This window comes from Dermacentor andersoni, chromosome 1 (assembly GCF_023375885.2).
Source record: "Dermacentor andersoni chromosome 1, qqDerAnde1_hic_scaffold, whole genome shotgun sequence".
Lineage (NCBI taxonomy): Eukaryota > Metazoa > Arthropoda > Arachnida > Ixodida > Ixodidae > Dermacentor > Dermacentor andersoni.
Window position 1 is genome coordinate 309359908 of NC_092814.1, and position 6000 is coordinate 309365907.

A 6000-nucleotide genomic window follows, 5' to 3' on the forward strand; every position below is an offset into this window, starting at 1 on the left:
CAATTTTACTCCTGTCTGATGTCTGTTCGTTACGGTAGTTGATCTGTCCTATTTCGTTTTGAGCCGGGTATTTTCTTTCGTCACACATCGCTCGCTTGTTGGGCGTTTCACCCAACCATCTTTTCGGCTCGCGCCCTTATCACTGCTGCTCTGTACTTTTCGGTTGCAATTGCTTCTAGTTTGCTTTTCACTTCGCGAATTGCTTTTATATACATGCCGGGATTGCCGCTTTCCATACATATAAGAAAATCGAGTTGGCACTGGAGTTCTTTTTCATTACACTTTTGCTTTTGACTAATGATGGCTCCCCTTTCAATCGCAATAATCTTGACGTCGTTCTTAAAGTTTTCCCACTCAGCTGCCCACCCGAGTGGCCCTTTGGATGTCATTTGCTTAAGTCTCTTTGTTACACACTCCATAAATTTTTCATCTTGCAAAAGTTTCACGTTGAACTTCCACAAAGCCCAATTAAAACGGCTTTTTCTGAGGTTGCTTCCTAGTGTAGTCATGACAAGGCTATGGTCGCTGAAAGACGCATGTTTCACTTCATAGTGGCCACAATCCCTTGCAAGGTCAACTGTGACATAGATTCTATCCAGCCTAGCACAGCTTCCGCGCTGGTAATGGGTATAGATAGGGCGAGTTCCTCTTAACAATAAATAACCGAGGTCTTTTAAATAATATTCCTGGAGCAGTGAAACAAGCACTCGCGAACTTTTATCTCGTACAGGGGTGTTCTTGGCTCGATCTTCAGCCAAACATACACAATTAAAATCAAGCACAATTATTTATCACTTTTTAAAAATTCTTCTAAGTCTTCAAACAAAACAACACGCTCATAATCGATGTTTGGCGCATATATACAGATAACACGCCATTGCCGTGCACAGTACGAAAAGTCAACAACAAGCAACCGTCCCGCCTCTGACGCAACTACTTTTTCACCTTCAATGCCCACGTTGTTCCTTATATAAATTGCACAACCACCAGAGGTGCCTATCGCATGGCTAACACAAACATTGAAGTGCCTTCGAAAAGTTCCCACCATTCGATCCGTCTGCTCCTCACTTTCTATCTTTGTTTCTTGCACGGCTACTATGTACAAGTTATTTTCCAGAAAAAGTCGATTAAGTTGATTTTGCCGTTTCTTAGTCGCCAATCTCCGTACATTCAAAGTGGCAACACGTAAGGGAAGAGCAAGTTTTTCGCCCTTAATTTGTGAAGAGCACTCGGATCGGGCAGTGTTTACCCCACAAGTCAAGGATGCAGTGGAGTCTTCACTCAGTTGTGGCAGTAGTGGGTCAGAATGAACTCGCTGCCCGTCGCCTGCTTCCTCAACCGAAGTTCGGTAGCTGGACGGGACAGCATCGTCTAGGCGGCGTCGCTTATTCGCTCCCATCTTGCTCACCCACCAAGGGGAAGCGAATCCCCGCCTTTATTTCGGCGGTTTATCCACCGGGCGTCTATCAGGAGGAATGTTCGGTTTCGGCTTTAACGACGTTCGTCTCGTGAACGCCGTTTTCAAAGGCGGCCCCCCGCCACCTGCACCACCCAGATGGTCCGGTTCGCCGACACTGTCGCTGTGCATGCGCATTGCCGACGCCTCTACAACGCCTTCCATTGTTTGACACTGCACTGTCGGTGTTTCATTCGGCGACGTCACCATAGCTTCACTAGAAGATTTCCCTTGATGACATTTTCCATTCATCTTGTTGTGCACGTCGTCACTGTTTGCACCGGCCAGATTTTTTTCACACGTTATTGTTTCAATAGCTGGCTCACGTTGTTGTACCGCTGCCGGAGGAGTTTCCACAGGTTTTTGTTTCTTCGTCACCGTGGCAGCTACTTCTTCAGCTTCAGCCTCGTCCATGATATTATCCAATATGTCGGCGTCTTTTCTGTGGCCCGTTATATTTGCGTACGTGGGCACGCACTCGCTTTCGTCATGGCCGAAGCGTCGGCACCGTGAGCATCGCGGGATCTGGCAGTCGCGGCGGATATGCCCTTTACCCTGGCAGCGCAAGCAAAGTGGCGCCTTGCCTGGAATAGCTACGAGAGCAGGCTCCCCAGCGACACGTACTTGATATGGAATATCTTCAGTCGTGACCCCGGCCTTCAGCTTGAGGTTCAGCACGCGCGTTTTACCTTTTTCAGAAATGCCAAGGACACGCCAGCGCTCCTATGTCGTTTCCATAACCTCGCCGTATGGCTCAAAGGCCACACGTATGTCGTCGTTCGTCACATTAGGGAGGACCCAGTGGATTTTCACTCGGACATCTTGGTTGTTCGGGTCTACTACCAGACACTTTCTGCCTTTCACAGTAATATTCCCCGCAGTCAACAACTTCTTCATGCTTTCATGACTCTTGAACGCAACAGCCCACCCATGATTCATCTGAAATGCACCTAAGGCGTCAACCTCAGGCAGCAGTTCCAAACGTCCAAGGGCATCCCGGTAGTCTTCAACTCTGTACGGCCTTGCTCGTAGGTCACCGTGCAAAAAAAAAGTGTATTCAAAACAATACGACCTTTTGGCAAATGAGGCAGGAGCACTTGGTAGTCCTGGCTGTCTTCCATATCGTCCCTGTTTCCGCGGCTAAACTGGGCCGCTAACACCGCCCCGTTGGAGCACATGAAAAACACGTCCGTAGGCTTTCGCGGCCGGAAGTGTAATCCCGCTAACCGATTGCGCCACGGAGGCGGCCGTGCTGCGTCTTCCGCCCCATGCACGCACTACAGAAAATATATCAGTATGAATAAATAAAAAGAACTGAAGCTGCGCCACCGGGAGGAATCGAACCTCCAACCTTTCGGTTAACAGCCGAACGCGCTAACCGATTGCGCCACGGAGGCAGCCGTGCTGAGTCTTCCGCCCAATGCACGCACTACAGAAAATATATCAGTATGGATAAATAAAAAGAAGCGAAGCTGCGCCACCGGGAGGAATCGAACCTGCAACCTTTCGGTTAACAGCAGAACGCGCTAACTGATTGCGCCACGGAGGCTTTTTTTCTTTTTCTTTATTACCTTGTGATGAACATTGTACAAACATAACAGGAAACAAAACATACATCAAATCCCTAGCCATTCGGCGAGTTCGTATGTTTTAAAATGGCTTAATTTTGCCCAATTCATCAAAAACAGTAATCCACTCCGGAGGATCATTTAGAGTCTTATAAACATCCCTAATATAAATGACAGCTTCTACGAAGTAGTGTCTTGCCGATTGGGGATACAAATTCGCATGTCTGACGTCCATTCTTGTTCGCCAGATACTGTGCATGCACATGACCATGAACATATCACTGGGTACTCCTTCTGGCTCAGCACAAGGTTAGTACCGGATTCCGAAAGGGCTTAAAGGCAGGTCTTTTTTTAAAGTCCTTTGAAGTACATCCCATGGGAACATCGCGTCATGGCAGTGGAGAAAAACATGTTCAATTGTTTCCGGTTTTCTACAAATGGAGCAATTGTCAGACCATGGAACAAAAAGGCCTTTGCTGTGTAACCATGCTTCACGGGTAGTGTGCCGGTATGCAGTTGGAAAAAGAAAGATTTCATTGAAGGTTTCACCGGCATTCGCTTAATACGCTTGAGGACGTCACGCTCAGGGCCCAGCTGGTACAACCAATGCCTCCTTTACTAGATGCCAGCCGCGTTGTCCGTAAACTCGGTTCCTGGCCCTCTCCCTTTTCTCTCCTCCGCGAAAAGGCAACGAGCGCCGCTTGTGGCGGACGTCTGCAACCTAGATCACGTGCTGCGGCCTCTGAGATTACCATGGCGTCTGTTGCCATCTCGGAGGCCCGCGATAACAGACGCCCGCGCATATAAAGCGCCGGCGGAGCATTCAGCCGCCGCTGCCACATCCGCCGGAAGTTGAAAAGGCAACGAGCACCGCCTCACGGAATTTATGCTGAACTAACTTCTACTAAGGGAACCGCCGCCGCAATGGGAAAGCGAGCAACGCGGCTGGCATCTAGTAAAGGAGGCATTGGTACAACTCACAGTACACAGGAATCGGCAAAAAAACATCAAGCAGGTCTTTGTATAAGCGCTTACGTGTCACACTCGTTAGGTACTCATAGGAGAATCTTGCCTTAAGAATCTGCACCGAAGATACAACTTCTCGTAGGTAACCAGATAAGACTGCTGGCCTCAAACAATACGTTGATATTACGTAGTCTGGCAAGGAATCCTGTAACCGCACTTGGATTACAGTTCGAAGAAAAACGTCAGCCTGTTCACGCAAGAAAAAAAATCTCGTCACAATCTGCTTGAAAAATAAATGTGATAGTCCCAAGCCCCCGTTTCTAACTTGATGAAAAAGGTTGCAACGGCTCATGCGCTCCCAAGTGGACCCCTAGATAAAAACTGCAAAGACCCTATGCAGTTTTTGTACAGAAACTCTAGTAATTCCTATCACCTGCAGCACATAATACAACTTAGCAATTAGAAACACATTACAAACAGCGGCTCTTGAAAACATAGAAAAATTATGTCCCCCCCCCATTTTTCTGTTTGTAACTTAACTCTTCCTGCTTCATCTGCCCAATAGTCCTTGCTATCCTTATAGTGTTTCAGTGGAACTCCCAAATAGCTATCCGGTGTGGTGTTCCATTGTATGTTGCACAACGTGTCTGGTGCGTGTTCCCAGTTGCCATGCCAGAAGCCAAAACATTTTGACCAACTAATCACGCTTCCTGTTGCTGTACAAAAATCCTTAGCCTCTTGTACAACTTCACGCACGCTTCTTTCATCTTCGCAAAATGCTGCTATATTGTCAGCGTAAGCAAGGACCTTAACTTCAGTATTGAAAAAAGTGTAGCCCCGAATAATCGGATTTGCAAGTACTTTTAAACAAAAGGGTTCGAGGTAAAGATCAAAAAGGAGGGATGATAAACAACAGCCTTGTTTTACAGAAGTTTCAACGCAAATACTTTCACTTAGTTTCCTATTAATCACAAGTTTCACTGTACATTTCTCATACACCATTTTCACGCCCTCTAGAACTAAAGATCCTACATTGACGTGGTTCAGTATAAGGAACAATATTTCGTGCACGACTCTGTCAAATGCCTTATTCAAATCTAGTTGAAGCATTGATTGTTGAATCTAGTTGAAGCATTGAAGCATTGATAGTTGAAGCAGGTGATTCATTTGGTACGCCCCAAGGGCAACCACCTCCGGCAGCAGTGAAAGACGGTCGAGTGCGTCGCGGAAATGCTCGCAGCGATACGGCCTTTCCTTTAGGCAACCATGCAAAAAAACCGTATTCAAAACGGAATCACCTGTGGGCAGATGCGGCACAACAACCTGGTAATCTTCAGCCTGCTTGTCAGAAGACCTAGTTCCGCGGCCATTGGCCGCAGTAACCGCTCCGAAGGAGCACATGCTTGAACGACCGTTCACTGTGGTGGCCGGAAGTGCTTGCGCCACTGAGGCGGCCATGCTGAGTCTTCCGCCCCATGCACGCACTACAGAAAATATATCAGTATGAATAAATAAAAAGAAATGAAGCTGCGCCACCGGGAGGAATCGAACCTCCAACCTTTCGGTTAACAGCCGAACGCGCTAACCGATTGCGCCACGGAGGCGGCCGTGCTGCCTCTTTCGCCCCATGCACGCCCCAAGTATGCAAGGCATATCGACTTAGAACGAGTTCCCAGAACTACGCCAGCTTTGCGATATTATTTTCAAAGCGTCCTACAAATCGTATTGTCTTTCCACTTACTTTTGTGGTTAATGCATAAAACAACGTTTTCTAAAAAAATTAATGTGGCAGAACAGAGCATTTTTCACCGCACGTTTGAAGGCGCATATTTCAAAATCCGTGCCATCCTCAGAAATCGTTCTGAGTCGATATGCTTTGCATTCTCACAAGCTACAATGCGTATATTAATATATGTGCCATTAGGGAATCAATTAAACGTTAGTTAGCGTAATTATTTTAATTATTTCATTGGGCATTTTTATTTTGCGTGCAAGCAATGGCCGCCTCAT

General features: G+C 47.0%; 2 non-coding genes across 2 annotated transcripts; both read right to left on the reverse strand.

Moving 5' to 3' along the window:
• Positions 1-2779: 2779 nt before the first annotated feature.
• TRNAN-GUU (transfer RNA asparagine (anticodon GUU)) lies at positions 2780-2853 on the reverse strand. The gene has a single exon. It is a non-coding gene; the product is annotated as a tRNA-Asn (tRNA).
• A 2667-nt stretch (positions 2854-5520) lies between these two features.
• TRNAN-GUU (transfer RNA asparagine (anticodon GUU)) lies at positions 5521-5594 on the reverse strand. Its single transcript has one exon. It is a non-coding gene; the product is annotated as a tRNA-Asn (tRNA).
• Positions 5595-6000: the final 406 nt, after the last annotated feature.